Source organism: Lissotriton helveticus, chromosome 12 (genome assembly GCF_964261635.1).
Source record: "Lissotriton helveticus chromosome 12, aLisHel1.1, whole genome shotgun sequence".
Taxonomy (NCBI): Eukaryota; Metazoa; Chordata; class Amphibia; order Caudata; family Salamandridae; genus Lissotriton; species Lissotriton helveticus.
This window is the reverse complement of record NC_136073.1, coordinates 578,901,594-578,918,556: the sequence shown is the minus strand read 5'-3', so window position 1 is coordinate 578,918,556 and position 16,963 is coordinate 578,901,594. Positions and strand designations below refer to the sequence as shown.

The 16,963-nt window shown below is 42.4% G+C and overlaps 1 protein-coding gene and 1 long non-coding RNA gene across 4 annotated transcripts in view; one reads left to right on the top strand and one right to left on the bottom strand.

Annotated features, from left to right (window-relative positions):
• The window catches only part of KIFC3 (kinesin family member C3), a 446,810-nt gene that overhangs the window by 128,379 nt on the left and 301,468 nt on the right, over positions 1-16,963 (bottom strand). The window lies entirely within an intron of this gene.
• LOC144798816 (uncharacterized) lies at positions 1,096-5,333 on the top strand. The gene is made up of 3 exons (XR_013603658.1): positions 1,096-1,209; positions 4,208-4,323; positions 4,477-5,333. It is a non-coding gene; the product is annotated as an uncharacterized LOC144798816 (long non-coding RNA).

The window sequence follows — 16,963 nt, the reverse complement described above, 5'->3', positions numbered from 1 at the left end:
GCAGAGGCCTACAAGCAAAGGCCAGGGCCCCATGCAAATTATGTACAACCTCTTGAGTCTGTCAGGGATGAATCCATACCAAAACAGTCTGAAAACCATGATTACGAACTCTGGAGTTGAGAATCAAAGGCAGGGCAAGTTTTACACACTGCTTGTCAATGGATCCTAAAGTTGTTCCAAATATATGCTCGGCCAAATCTTCACCTCTCTGCAAGGTACACATTACATTAGTCACATGTGCCAGTTGTAATTCTGTGTAAAAGTGCAAGAAGGAACAGCACAGGTGTTAAAATATTGAAAAGGCAGAAGTGAAGGAAACTGAATGTTTACAGGAGAGTGGGTGTGTCGAGTATGGGGGATATTGAAGTGAAGGAGCTGCAAGGAAACACATGCAAGATCAATTTAACAAACTTGAAAGAACGGAAAGCTAATGTGGCCCTGCAAGAAATCAAATTTATAGCTTGCAGATCATGGCTATCTTACCAGCCATCGGGACTTCAAACTAATAACTTGCACATCATGGTATATTTTATTTGCCCTTAAGATAAGTCGGCAGGTAACTTCTAGGCATGTAATTCACTCCCTTGCCCCTCACTATGATTAGGATCTCTGGAGAGCTTTCATGATGTCTCATGCGAAACATATTGAGAACATGAAAGTAATATTCCCTAAACAATTTCTCTTCATTGCAAGGGAAAAAGCTACTTGATCGCTAGGCAGAATACTCCTACTTAAGCAGCAGGAACATCTGGGGCAGTGAAAAAAAAGGTAGGCATTTATTTGTGAGTAATGGATGAAGGGGCAGTGCTGAAGTTTGCCCTCACTAACCTTTGAACCTCATCGGTAGTATACGGCATATACATACTGCAGCAATTTTAGGAGCACCTACTTAATGCCTTGATGAGCTGGAATTACTTTACATCCACTTACCATGAAATTATTCTTTTATCCATGTTAATTTTATTTATAATACAAGATATTTTTTTAAAGATCTTTTTGAAACTACAAAGTAAAAAATCTGCTCAATCTCATGCAGCTATAAAATTGCAGCCATGTACTATTCATTAACATGCAGCTTCGAAATTTTGTATCTTAGGTTAAGCACACATTTGACATGGATCGTTTCTTGCTTCCAAAAGATGGTACGGTGTTCAAGCAAAAGGCTGAAACAGAAACAGACGGCGAGAGAAAAGATGCAAAAATAAGGAAGTATGATGCCTCCTATTTGGACTTTGGTTTCACCTGCATTGTTGTTAGTGGAGAAAGTAGACCACAGTGTATGGTTTATGGCGTGATCTTAGAAAACGACAGCTTGAAGCCAACCAAACCAAGACGTCACTCTGAAATGAAACATGGGTCTCTACCAGGAAAACGTAGAGATCTGGCCAACCATGTGGCAAATACTCCAGCAAATGCAGTAAAAGCATCATATAAAGTAGCATACTGAAAACAAAAGGCCCTTTGTAGACTGAGAAAAAGTGATTCTCACAGCATTGCTCAATGTGGCTAGGACAATGCTTAGTGAAAAAGCAGCAGAGAAGCACAAAAGTATACCCATCTCAGACAGTTTGCTGCTGCATCTCTGACATGTTAGAAGATATCCAGGGACAGCTCATTGCCTGGATGAAATGAAGTTTCTTTGCTTTGCTGTTGGATGAAGCAACTGATATGTCAAAGGATACTTTTCTGAAACACTATTATTGGCAGACTTTTTATTTTGCAAGCTAATCAAGGGGCAAGCAACAGGATCTGATTTGTTCGATATTATCAACGATTTCCTGAGTATCAATGGCTTAAAATGGGAAAAGCGTGTTGGAATCTGCACAGATGGTGCTCTTTCAAAATGTGGTGCTATCTAGGGCTGGCCTAAAAGCTAAATTGTTGAAAGTGGCTCCACATATTCTGTGTACCCACTGTATGGTTCACTGAGAAGCCCTTGCTGTTCGAAACATGAACAATGAACTTGAGGATGTGCTGAATTCTGCTATACAAATAGGAACTTTCATAAAGACCTATCCCACAAGAGCTCGCATAATTGCAATATTATGTGCAGAAATGTGAGCTGAGCAGAATGGCTTGCTGTTTGATACAGAACTGCGGTGGTAACCCGGGGGGCAAAGTGCTGACTTGCATATTTGAATGAAGAAATTAAGTAAAGCAGCTTTGTGTACGCTATCCACGTTGGGCGCCAGGTCATATAGTTCCTATAAATCCTCAGTGATCCAGGAAACCGAGTGAGCACGAGTGCCTGAGTGAAAAATACTGTACTGTTTCCACCATCCCGGAGGGTCAGTTTTGTCATGTTCGATAGTTGCCCAGAACTATTTTCTCCTTGGTAAGAGGAGTTCATAGTGGCCCTGTGACGTATTTCCTCTTTTCTTATTGTATAAATCAAATTTAGAATATACTCTTCAGCTTAACCAAAAGAAACGTGGTAAGCTGAGGGTTATTTTAGAAAACAGTTAAGAATACTCAGTTAACATTACGAACGAAAACGTTAGCGTCAACACAGGGGCACGCAATCAACTAAAGCGCGGAGTATAAATAGAGGGCCCAGCTACCCTCACCTCAATGCACCTAGAACCGAACTGGAGAGCGGATATGTAGGAAGAAAGCAGCCTAGTGTAACAATAGTACACATGGACAAGTGGGCTTACGCACAGACTGTTTAGACACCTTTTAATGCAGTTGCTGTGGGCAATGTATTAAGAAACTTTCAACGTCCATGACATTTGAAAAATAAGCTGCAAGGAACGTGCACAAATTAGAGGAATTGTTATACAGTGGGTTGTTATTTCAGATATGTGTTCATGGTTTGAAAGTTAGAAGCAAAAGAGTTTGTCAGTAGTTATAGATTGATTTATTAAAACATTTTGGAACCTAATTGAAGCAAGAATGTTATGATAGCTTGACTGCTAATGTAGGATGAAATATTTTATTTCCCTAGTTGGGCAACAAAATTATTAATTTTGTCAAAAAGACAAGTCACATGCGTTTTACAAATGGTAAAGTCTTTGTCGCATTGAAAAACAACTTGAAGATGGCTGACCCTAAGAAAAGCCCTGAGCCGTTGAGCATCCATAAGGTAGCATAAATTGAATTGTAACTATAGTGTTCTCATTAGGGACAGTACATGGAAGCTTACAGGTCTCCAAAATATCAGGCAGATTGGATAAGGATCACCCCTCCCAAAGTTTAACGATGGCTTCATATTTACCACAATGTATCTAGAGATTCCAAAACACTCACAGACTAATAGTGAAAAGTTTTTTGAGGAACTTATTTCATAAGACAAATTCTTTGTCAGGCCTTTATGACAGGACAACGGTATTTATTATATTTACATTATCTTGTGTCAAAGTGAGTAAAGATCTGCTGAAGTAACTGGAATAGCTCTACGATGGAAATTGACTGTAGAGAAACTTGACACAGGTGAGACTGAAAGTAAAAGTAGAAATAACAAGAGAGCATAATATAGGGCACATAACAAGGGTGTTTTCAATAATTTTTGTACAGGCAATCACTTGCTATACTATGAAAACCAAATGGAATGTGCAGATTACACATATGAAGGATCTAGTGGAGAAGGGTTGAATAACCACCTTCTTGAAAGACTAAGGTTTTACAACATTTTTAGAGAACTCTCGTGGTGAAGATTTTTTGTCAGAAATACCCAAAATATTTTCTCTTATTTTTCACGAATTAAAGAGGACGACACAAAGGGAGATTTATTTGAATTGGAGATATAAAAAATAAATATCAATGATATGGTTTAGGATTCTATAAGAGACAAGATCAAAACCATAATACACAAGGGAAATCGCCTAGTAATGGAGTATACAAATGAATCTGTGGGAATTTACAAAGTTTACTGCTGCTATAGAACCTTAACCCATAATGAGGAGACAATATGGAACCTATAGGTTTATGGAAAGACTCCATTGAGCTGATAAAAGGGAATAGGATAAATTGTCTGTAGAATGTAAAAAAAAATTTAGGTATTTTCTGTGTAACAGAATTGTGAATAATTTGGTATGTATACATGCATATTAAATGTGGGAATTTTCCGTAATTTGTGTGGTATCAAGTTCAAACCTGTAAAAACAGATCCTTTGTCTTTGAAAGAAAAGGATTATGTATATGCTATAAGTGTAATATTAGTTTTGAATGGTTAAGAAACGTATGTATATTTCTCTGCTTGCAACAGCCCTGAAGCGCGAGTGTGTGGGAAACATGTTGACTGTATGAATAGGACACATCGAGAGAATGAAAATAAAGAATGACAAAAGAAACTATCACAAGAATGTTTAACATGTTTTGTTGGTAAGCACTCAGTATTTTTGTTTATGTATTGAAATTAAGATACTGGTGGGGACCAATAACAGATTGTAAATCGCCGGGTGATATTCCTGCTACCTGGAAGATGTTGTAAAATAAGTATTATATATTTATAAATCTCGTTTTTTTTTTTGCTAGGACAGTCTACATTGCCCAAGGCTTGCTCAACCCCCTTGTCTCCGTTGGGAACATTCCATTTTGTATTAATCAGTGTAAGCTATAAAACACTGGGAAAGCGGTGACAAATGAGGCTTCTTTTACTGTCTTTTGAGAGCTTTGTTGTGCAGTCTTCTTACAAGATACAGCATTACTGAAGAAAATCCATCACTGCCGACTTATTTATGAGACTGTCGTGGAGGCTAAAGAGGTTTGGGGTGAAAAAAAAAAGAAAAAGAAGTGTCATCTGGCCGATCGTGACATTGTCAACATCGCCAAGTTAGCGCTTTTGCGCACGTTACTACATGACTTTATTTTTGCAAAACTCTGTTAATGCCTTTCACATGAGAACCGTCTGCTTTGTGCGTTCTCTGTCTGTACCTGGAGTTTAGCAAGGTCGATAAACAATGCCCCTTGTTATTCTGTTCTGATCAGTCCCTAGCACCTAGACAAAACACGCAAACACAGCTGCGGCTGATGAAGACTCGTGCTTTGATATTATGGGAATGAATGATTGGTTAACACACACTCGGAGAGGAACCTTTCCAGGGAGAAGACCCGTGCAGTTCCTATGATGTAGATATACCATCTAGGCACTAAGGTATGGGGTCTGCTGTCAAAGCCCAGAGATCTTCTATGATATAATAATACTTCTCACCAAGGGGAGGGTGGTTAGGCTCTATAGCCATATCCAGTGTCTTTATAAGATGACATTTACCTTTAAGATATATGGAATTGCTACAATGCTAACTGTGTTGAGTATATGCATTTTGCGGTTGGTAGTGGCTTGTATAATGCGTAATAAAGCACAATAGTTAAAATAAACATTTTAAACTATACTCGTGACTCAGACAATTCTTATTGTGGACAAGTACGAGTGAGTGAGCGAAGGGGCATGTCTTGTTACCGCGATTCCTGAGAGAGTCGGGAGTGTTGTGTTCTGGAGTGTCTAATCATTCACGTTTTCGGGATTGTTTGGGAGAGTGAGTGAGACACTATAGATAGTCAGTTCTGTGTGTTCTGAGCGGTAAGAAGGCATAGCCGCTATACACCAATGTCCTGTATTCCTGTGCATAGTTTTGTGTATGTGCAGAATCCCTGCAAGAGAAGTAGGACTTCTTGTTTCAGCAATATGAAAAAATGTTTGTAACTGCCTCTCCACCGGTTTTCTCTAACAATGATGAGGTCTGATGATGCTGATTAGATTTAAGAGTATATGTAATTAGAAAATATCCCTCCCTCATTTGAGAATCATGTTTCCTTTGCAGCAATTTCTTTGTTTTTACAGAACTGGGGGGTCATGTGGGTAATCCAGGTCACCTTGCATGCTGCAATGCCCTTTCAGGGGGCAACACTTCCTGGCAGGGAGGGTGAAGCGGACAGTGAGGGAAGAGTGTGGTTGGAATGGGATTTGGAGGCTGCATTTTGGGTTTTTCTAAATGCGAAGAAATACATCAATATTTTAATCTGATCTGGATCGGATTCTTCCACATTGCCCTTTAAAAACCCTGGTAAATGCTGAATCCTAATTAGGCAAGTCACAAGGTGAGTTCAGAAAGCTAGATATAGAACTGAGGATATCTTAACTCTACAATGTAAATCCCAAGTATTGCTAGTCGGAACGTGCGAAGTTTGACAACTCAAAAAAGCGACAAGTTAGTAAAGAAGAATGATAGCAGTTTAAGACAAACAGTTTGCTTACTCGAAACACACACGCTGCTTATATGCTATGGACATTCTTGATGGAGTTAGGGTATGATTTACTAGAACATAGAGAGAAAGAAGGAGTATTGGAAGGAAGGGAGAATGCATGAATGATTAGGTGGATGAATGAGTGGTTTAAAGGATCAGTGATAGGATGGACAGGTGAAAGGATGGCAAAGTAAAGGGATGGGTGGATGAGTGAATGGATAGGTGGATTGACAGGTGAACGGACAGAAGGTTAAAGGGATGGATGGGGAGTGAATGGATAGGTGGATGAGCTGGTGAAAGGATGTTAGAGTCAATGGGTGGATGGTTGGGTGGACAGACAGGTCAAAGGGTCGCAGATTAAAGGGCTGGATGGATTGCTGAATGAAGGATAGATGGATGAGAGTGACTGCATAGGTGGATGGACAGTCTGAAGGATAGCAGAGTAAAGTGATGGATGAATGAGTGGGTGAAAAGATGAGTGGGTGAAAAGATGAGTGGGTGGGTGGCAGAGTGGGTGGATGAATGGATGGCAGGGTGGATGAATGGATGGCAGGGTGGATGAATGGATGGCAGGGTGGATGAATGGATGGCAGGGTGGATGAATGGAAGGCAGGGTGGATACATGGATGGCAGGGTGGAGACATGGATGGCAGGGTGGAGACATGGATGGCAGGGTGGAGACATGGATGGCAGGGTGGAGACATGGATGGCAGGGTGGAGACATGGATGGCAGGGTGGAGACATGGATGGCAGTTTATGGATTGATGGATGAATGGCAGGGTGGCTGCATAGATGGCAAAGTGGTTGGATGGGTGCCAGAATAAAGGGATGGTAGAGTGGATGGATGGCAGACTGTAGGGATGGATGCATAGAATGTCTAGATTGATGGCAGAGTGGATGGAGGCATATATGGCAGAGTGGATGGAGGCATAGATGGCAGAGTGGATAGAGAGATGGATGGCAGAGTGGATGGATCAATCTGTGGCAGAATGGATGGATGGATGGCAGAGTGGATGAATGGGACAGGGAAAGATTGAATGATAGATTAAAAATGAATGGATGACAGAATGTGAAGGTAAAATAATGAATATCAGCAGGTGGATGGCTGTATTAATAGATAGATGCATGGATGGAAAAGACAAGAAGCTGTTCTAGGGAGGGTTCAGCTCACTTGCTTGGTGGCATCAGTGCTTTAGTTTGAAGTGGGGGCTATTTTAATTTTTGGCCACCCTCTTGCCTGCCAGTATCAAATGTGGCGCAAGAAAAGTAGGACAATATAATAAAACAACAACACTCATCCAACCCGGCCACATTAATGAGGCAGTCCACATGACAAAAGGGACCTTCCCATATCTCTCAAAGATCTCCTGTGCACGTATGAGTGACAGTTCGCATACAGAAGGTGAAGATTAACTCAACAACAGACCCCCCCCCAAGTGAGCAAGAAGTCCCTAATTGGGTGCCAGCTATACAACGGCAAGCATCATCACCCTCAGTGAAAACGCATGGCACCAATTAGGGGGTGCTACAAACAAACCCTGACCACCATCCAGGGTCTCACAAACTCTGCAACAGAAGCACTGAGATGGAGCAACTTGATAGCAAGACTTAAAATAGTTTCAAGGCAACCAAGAGAACAGATGGGGTGTAAAGAGGTCTCTACTACTCTATTATGTCTTTAAAGATGCATTTAAGCTGTTCAAGAACCTCACCAGTACAAGTGGAGAAGATTATGAATGGCTAGCTCAAGTAAGCTAAACAATATGAGGAACAGACTATAGACAGAGTCTACATGCAACTGAGAAAACTGGCGAACTCATGCACTTGGGTTGACGCATTGAAAGACGTCAAGGCCCAAATCACAGAAGGCTTCTGATCATCTATGCTCAAAAAATTGATTCTAAGGCAACCTGGTATGTTGCTCGCTGGCGGCGCACACACACTTGGCCACTGAAGTTTCAAGTGTATTTAAGTGCTTAGTTAATTAAAACCTTTGCACTAAAATTATTAAACAATTATATTCATTAAAACTTTAAAAGTAAAAATACTGGTAGACAGCAAAGATCCAGTTGTACAAGGTATAGTAAGTATAGGTAAGTATATAATTCATTGTTTGGTATAGGGAAGTATAACATTCATTTGGTATAGGTAAGTATAAAATTCATTGTTTGGTATAGGTAAGTATAGAATTCATTGTTTGATTGAGTAGTAAAAAGATATAAGGTTGTAATGTTAGCAGACTTGGTGCTATAATGATGCCACTTAAAACCCATGCCTAAGTACTACTCTCATGCTTTTAAAAATGCAAAAGCAGAACAAGAAATAACAGTGCAAGTTAAGGGTATTTAAAAGTGCAATACTTTGTGTAGCAGCAATGCATAAAGTCGATGGAAACTATACCATGTTACAAGTTCCTAGCTTAAAGACCCGCGTCTTATTTTTGGTCTTGTGGACAAGCAGTCCGCAGGCAGGCTGCTTCCTTTGACCACACTGGACAGTTTAGACCAGGTGGTCTGCAACCTTTTCTGTTGTGAGAGCTACTTCTGATCAGTGAAAATCATTGTGAGCTACTAAAGGCCAAGCAACTTGCGCATTGTTCCCAGACATCTCCCATGCCCAGCTCCATTGACTTTAAGCATAATGTCCATAGAGCCAGATACTATGGTTTGAACAAAATACTTTGGCTGGCGCACAATGACAGGGCTGCCATGTGTGTCAGTGAGAGTGGTATTTGGGGGATGTATGAACATGCATGCGTATAGAGTAAATTATGCAACAAGAAAAGGCAAGTTTGCAAAGGACCTTCCACCTCACAGCAATACATGTTGCTGTGTTTCTAGTAACTTTTGACCCATTTGAGATAGAAACATTATTTTGTTAAAATTTGCAGATTATGCTATAATAGGCCCGCCTCATCGCAAATGCTATTTTGCCTATCTACAGCACGATTCTCTTAATTCTTTTGTTTACAGTGGCCTTCACTAGAGAGTAGTTGGTAATTGAATCCAATTCTTCAGTTAGGCTGAGAATGGTTAGTGAGCCAAAAAGATGAGATGTGACCGGGGAGCAATTTATGCTGCAAATTTCTCCCAAAGATGGTTATTCAGGGTCCCATTTCTGGCATTCTTTAATTTGTAGCAGAATTTGATAAATGCTCCTGTTCTCGCTAAGGATGGTTTGGTTAGACCAAATTCTACTCGCAACCGGGCTGGGGATGAGTGACATGATATTGATAAAAACAGGCTTGAAAAGCTTTGTGATGATTATGTCCAAATAAGTGGCGTCTCTGCCCCTCAGCGCTTCCCACCATAAGCGATAGTCAGGACTAATTTAGTCATTATTTTCAGAAGAGATGTAAATGTTGATATTGCTACTGCCGTAACCCTACAGTGAGGATGTTTACTTTGAGGCACATGAGCTCCAAATGTTGTTTAAAGTAGCCTTGACTATCAAGCAGCATGCCCAAATATTTGTATTTTTATACCACCTGTACTTTATCCTTTTCCAAGTACCACTGGTGGCGGCACAATGATGGTTTCCCCAGGATCATAATCTTGGGCTTCTTCAGGTTGGCTTCCATAGCATTTGTGCTGGAATACGAGGCTGTGGCATTCATAGGCCTCTGAAAGTCTACTTTTGTGCGGCTAAGCAAGGCTATGTCTTGCGCATACATTAGGGAGGCAGCATGATGTTGATCAACATTGGGGTGTGTGAATTTACCTGGGTGAGGCTGGTAGGGATGTCCACTAAGAAATGGTTAGTGAGTGTGGGGGCTAATATGCATCCTTGCCTTAATCCTTTGTGGGTCCAGATGATCTTTCTTGATAGATGACCACAATTGCCTAGCTTTATTCTGACCCAGGTATCAGTGTGAGTAGCATCAAGCCTTTCAGCAGTGCAATGGCTGAGGTATCTAACAATTGGCAAGTTTTCTCCAAAGCACGGCCACTCCTATGGACTATTGAACATGCGAGCCAAGCACATGTAGCCTGCCATTGCCAAGGTCCCCATCAAAGAGCTTGACGCCACTCAACCATCAAATCTAAAAATGCTTGGCCTTGAGAGGTGGCCAATACTCGAAACCTATGTGAATACAGATAATTAACCTCCTTTGAGCGGGGCTGACTTTAATCAATGATAGCAGAGCTAGGAATCCAGCGCACACCAAAAAAAAAAATCACAGCCCGGTGGCCACAAACCAATGGAGAGATGGAATGCTTCATGATGAAAATAAATAAGACAATCTGAATGGTTGATACAGCAATACACCAGAGTCTAGGAACCTTCCAGCTCACACCTCACTGTGCAACAGTGTTCCACAGCTGTCCTGATGTTCGGGAGGCAATAGGGGGCATCCTGCATCACAATCCTGGATGGATATCCCCACAATACTGCAGAGGGGGACCACAACAATGCATATGCATATGCAATGCATATGCCAGCCAATTAGCGCCATGAAACCGCCTGGTAAACGAGCGCTGTACAAATGTTTTTAAATTCAAAATTCAAATTCAAATTCAAATGGAGTCGAGCAGTAAAGAGCCAGCTGAAAATGGGTGACCGAGTCCACTTAAAATATCCGTTCCCAGGGTGCAAGTTCAGAATTCTGCTAGAAAACATACTGTGGAGTAGTGCATGAATAAGATACCATGGTGATAAAGAGAGATGAAGCCCATGTGACCCAAAATGTGTCACTTTTCAAGAGTTCTTTGCCCAGAGAATATGGAAATATTGAGAGATGGTGCAGACCCCACAGATGAGACCTTGAGATGGGAAGAGGACTCTGACAGAGGGCCATGCCACATTCCGAAACAAGTGGATCTGGAACTACAGAAGGCACCAAGAGAAGACCCTGCACCCCTGCCATCACTCACAGTCTTATGAGGAGTCTAATCAATACCAGCCAGGCATGGCTGTCTCACCCACAAGTTAGTGGGACAATGGCCGGTATGACCTCTGACTGAATCAGTGACTGTCGGTACAAATGCAAGAATTTGCCTGCCAAATTCTTGGTGGTCCCATTGGATCAAAACTGTTCTGTTACAAGGACAGTCTTTTTGATGTTGACATTTGCTAAACTTTGTAAAGGATGTAGCGTGTGGACAGGCAATGATGGAGGACACATGCACAAATCCACGCACTCTGATGGGTCAGGCGCAATCATCTGGGAATAAAGAAAACTGAGGCGGCATATGGGCAACGCATCCTGATCGATGATCTGCTTTTTTTTCCACATGGTGCTGCACTCACCAAGCAAGTCTTGGTCCAGTAGGCCAGAGTCCGCCCCCACGAAGGCTTAATTATGAATACTAATACATTTGTCTTTGTGCTGGCTGTTTTCTGTCCCACACCAAAGGAGGTCTGTGCCTGTGTGTCTAGCTCCAAACGTTATTGTCCTCGCAGAAGCTGCCATCCAAGGGCGTGGTTTGGTCAGTATAATGGAGGGGGGTGTGGGGACTTCAGATTTCTCAACAGTATAATGTTAAAATACATTATACCACAAGCAGGTCGCTTGAGAGCGGCTTAAGGGCAGGAGAGGAATGCGGATCGGTAGGGGTACAGAGAGAAATCACATTTTATAAAATAACAAATATTTTTGAATATTTTCAAAACAGATGGAGAGATTGTGCGTGCGTTTTTTCTTTGTGTATGTAAAAAGTCCTGGTTCAAGCCGACAGATAACACACCAAACCCATCTTCAATCGAAGAAAGTACTGGAAAAAGTTACTTAAAAAAAAAGCAAGCTCAAGGCTTTGGAATAGTTGTATGCCAGTTTGTCACTTTACCCGCATTTGATTTGCATTTCACCCAGGGGGCCTCTTGGTAGAGGCATAACGTTTGTTTGCTGATGTCTATATTGTTCTATAATATATTGTAGTTGGCTTTATAGCACGTCACACACCAGATGAGACGCCAGTGTGTGTAGCTGGACAGGTAGCACGCTGCACCATAGTGGGTGCATGGTTGCAAAATTGCTGAATTGCAGTGTGGACTACTTGGCAAGTGTTCTGGTGTTGTGTACGAGAGACTAGAATGGTGTTCTTATCCAGACATAATCTTGCAGTGAAGTGATGTGAGGGATAGAGCACATGTGCTTAACAATAATCTAAGATTTTGCTTGGTGGGAAGAGTGGGATAAAAGTGTGGCGTAGGTGGAATGTGTTTTGATGTCATGCTTGATAAAAAAAAGAATCCTCTACTTCAAGTGGAGATGCCCAAGTGCAATTAAATTAATTGATTTATCGCATTGTGCCTGAAACTTGCTTTTAAAAAACTTCACTGTTGTATCTTAATTGTTTCACCAAAATTTGCGAGTTTGCACAGTTCAGGGGATTGGGGGGCAGGAGCTCTGTTTAATGCTCCGGGGGACTTCTAAGGGAAACAGTCACGCAGGTCAGCTTCCCACCTGCGGCGGTACCGGCAGTTACCACTCCTCTTAAGGGTCAGATGACGCAGGCGCGCAGCGGGCAAACCGAAGGCGCGCCTAGGGCATGGCCGTCTGCGCCCGTCCGAGCCAGTAAGGGCCCAGGGGACAGGACCCTTGGACCCCTCAACAGAGATAAGCTCTCCTACTCTTTTAATCAACTATTTCAGCTTAGAGAGAGTGTCTCTTTGACATGTACTCACTCCATGCCACCGGACACTCGTCACCATGAATGTGCACACTGCCCTTTTAAATTTGAGCTTTTTCCTAAGTCGAATATTGTTACCTCCCCTCACTCTAATAAAACCTTTAAAATGGCCCTGCTGAACTGCCGCTCCCTACCAAAGCATTCCACTGAATTGAGGTTACTTCTGGAGGAATATGACCCGGACGCCTTGTTCCTTACGGAAACCTGGCTATCCAGTACTGCGGATCCAGCGGTAGTCCACACTCTACCTCCAGGATACTTAATTCAGAGACAAGATCGGGTAGGAAGGAAAGGTGGAGGATTAGCTATCATCTACAGGGATAGCTTTCATTGTCAAATTACAGATAGCTTGATCCCTGACTGCTAAGGCTGTTTCTTTGTGATTGGCTTCTCTCCAACGTGTACCTTTTCAGGTGCCCTTATCTACCGTCCACCTGTCCCTAGTGCTAATTTCAGTAAAGAACTCCCAGATATCATAGCAAAATCAGTAAGCTCTACCTCTAATTTTTCTATCTTAGGGGACCTAAATATCCACCTTGATCAGGTTTTAGACCCTGACTATGAGGCTTTAACTGACTCCTTGGATGCCTTGACCTTGAAGCTAAAAGTGTCCGGATCTACTCATCAAGAAGATCATCTTCTGGACCCACTTTTCTCTAATATTGACCATCTTATAGTGGATAAACCCATTCCTCTACCATGGTCAGACCACTACTTGGTCCCATTTGCATGGACCCCACAGGAGGCAGACAACCAAGGGAAAAGGGAAAATCGTGGAACCGGAACTGGGCTAAACTTTCTATGGAGGTGTGAGCATCCACTCTTGATAATGGAAGACCAGTGCTCGGCACGGACCCTGAATCGAACAATATCAAAATCAATCTTTGGCTTGAGACGTCCTTGGATAGTCGAATTCCTAAAAAGTGGTCATTTAGCAAAAAAATTGAGCACAGTGCCGCCTGGTACTCCCCTAAACTCAGGGAGTTGAAACAGCTCTGTAAGCGCCATGAAAGAACGTGGAGAAAGGATTTTTCAACCTCCGAGAAAATTAAATACAGAGATGCAGTAAAAGCATATAAGGCTGAAATTAGATCTGCCCAATCTGATTATTATGCGAATAAAATTTTGACGGCTGCCAACTCCCCGCGCAAAATTTTTAAAATTACCAAATCTCTTGTGCAACTTCCTGAGCCTTCCTTACCCCCGGAAAATGCCCTAGAGCGCTGCAATGAATTGGCTCTCTTTTTTCATAAGAAAATTCAAGATATTTACTCTTCCTTTCCGCCCCCCTTTCTGTCTCGGGTGGCAGGGTAAATTTACAATCAACCAGAGACCGTTCTCCTCTTAACCCTTCCATGGACTCCATTCCACTTATAGACATGGACATTTTAAAACTGCATTTAGATCACCTGAAATCTGGTACCCCCAGCAATCCGGCACCCCCCCATGTCCTGAAGCAGGTGTTTGACTCAGTCGCCCCTGCTATTCTTGAGCTAGTTAATAGCTCTTTTTCCTCTGGGATTGTTCCTTCCCTCTGGAAACGGGCTAGGGTTAGAACCCTTTTGAAGAAACCTACCTTGGGCCCCGAAGTTCTTGCTAATTATCGACCAATTTCATTACTTCCTGGGATTGCCAACATTTGCGAAAAGCACGTTAATTCTGTTCTTTCTGCTTTTTTGGAAGAAAATCACTGCCTTCATCCCTCTCAAACACGCTTCAGGCCCCAGCAGGGCACGGAAACTGCCTTGCTGGCAATTACAGAGGAGGCCAGGAAAATTCTCGATGTCGGAGGCTCCGCCACTATTATTTTGCTCGACCTTAGCGCGGCCTTCAACGCGGTTAACCATCAACTTCTGCTAGCTAGACTCAGAGACAGTGGGGTGACTGGTATGCTACTCGACTGGCTTGAGTCCTTCTCAGATCGCTTTTTTCAGTGTTTGAGAACACTGCCGTCTCTAATTGGATGCCATTGCAGGGTGGGGTGCCTCAGGGCTCCTCTCTGAGCCCCACACTTTTTAAGATCTACATGCATCCGTTGGCAGAGATTGTCGAGACGTACAATGTCAAGATTGTTATGTACGCTGACGACACTCAGCTTATCGGGTCTCTTAACCTGTTAGACAATAATAAGTCAATTTTGGCGAATTGTTTGGAAAAAGTTTCAGCATGGATGGGCCTTCCTAAAGCTGAACGCTGCTAAAACAGAATTTATGTTTCTGGGAAAGGCCACCAATCTGGAGGTCGGCACTTTCTGGCCCAAATGCATGGGAGACATGCCTGCCCCTAAAGACCAAGTTAAATGTCTTGGTGTATGGATGGACCATAATCTGAATTTTAAAAGGCAGCCCTCCAGGGTAGCAGGTACCTGCTACAGCATTCTTAAAATGATCAGGAGGATTCTGCCTCTTTTGCCTTTTAATGCTAGGAAGCTGTTGGTACAGGCACCGATCTTATCCAGGCTTGATGATGCCAATGTGCTCTATTTGGGCTCCCCTTGTTCAACAATAAAAAAACTTCAAACGGTTCAAAATTGTGCGGCGCGACTTCTCATGGAGGCGCCCAACAGGGAATCCGCTAAACCGCACATTAAGGCACTTCACTGGTTGCCAGTTGATAAAAGAATTCAATTTAAGGCCTTGTGTATTGCCCACAAATCACTGGCGGCTAGTACTCTGCAGATTCTTCAATCAATTATCTCTTCATATGTCCCTAGAAGATCCCTCCGCTCTGAGGTGAAACATCTTGCCATTGTCCCAAATTCAATCGAGCCCGGAGCGGGGGCCGTCTTTTTTCGGTCATTACGGCAAAAAGCTGGCATCAGCTCCCTGATGTTATCCGTCTTGAAGTTAATCATCTTCTCTTTCATAAGCATCTTAAAACCCTCCTGTTTTCCTTTGCCCCTCTAGTCATGCAGTTCTGGGCATTGTCTTTAGCGCTGGGAGGCCTCTGGTAGCCATGCGCTTTATAAATGCGTTATTCATTCATTTATTCATTCATAAAGATGCGAGAGAAACATATGTCCTTGTGGTCTTGCCTACCGTCTTTAAGAGGACTAGGTTCCTCTTCCTGGTAAGAGTTTGAGCAGCATAGAGCAACCCAATTCATTGATAAGAGGTAGCCAGGTTAAAGGGCCTATGGAGTGCATTTACTATTACAATGGCAGCAGTGTGTAGGACAGTTGCACAACCCCACTATAGTGTGTAGTAGTTGGAAAACAAAAAGATTGTCCCAAATGAAAGCAAATTGTTGAACATTTCTAATTTAGCGCTCTAGCAGCCAAACGGAACACCCAGCTACTTAAGGTGTTGGGTATTGGACACAAAAAATGTGTGGCTAATATTAATACAAAATATATGAATGGTTGGAGCACTCATCATCATAAAATCTTTATTTGGTCGATACAACAACCATAAAAGAATACAAACACCAACATTGTTAAAAAAAATATTGCATAATATGGTAAGCAATAAAACATGAATAAATCAACCATCCGGAACAATACATCAGTTAGTCAAGTCTAGATCTCCTCGATGCAAAAGCAGCTCACAAGAATTACAGAACAATAAAAGTAGCAGATTCATTAGGAAGCATTTAAAGATATAAAGCACAGCTGGCCTCACTTTGCTAAAATTTAAAGACTTCAACAAAGGAATTAAAAAAACGCTTCCTAGGCCAGCTAAAATAGGAGCAAAACATTACAAAATGAAGAATATCCTGTGGAGACCTGTTGTCGCAGCCGCAGGTCAACCTTGCCTGAGGCCGCAACCCGCCACATGGGGACGCCAATAGATGATTAAGTTGGTTGAACCTGAACCGGACTAATAAAACCAATCTTGCTGAGAGCAGACCATGGCTAAATATAGCTGCATCTCCTGCACGGCTGTGCCCCCCCCGCCCCACTGATTTTTTTTGCAGCTCATGCTGCTCCATCTCCATGCTGGTTCGATCCAAGCGCAGCCTTTTAACAGACCCCATCTCACACAGACAGAGAAGTTGGATCCTCAAAAATGTTGGTCCTACCTAGGGAGCCAAAAGCTGTCATCACATAAGCTATCCGCAGTATTTTATGTGCCGGATCAAGGGCCAGGCCGTCCGCAACGATCAACCGATTCAGCTTTAGATCTTCCCTGCTCCATATCTTGATC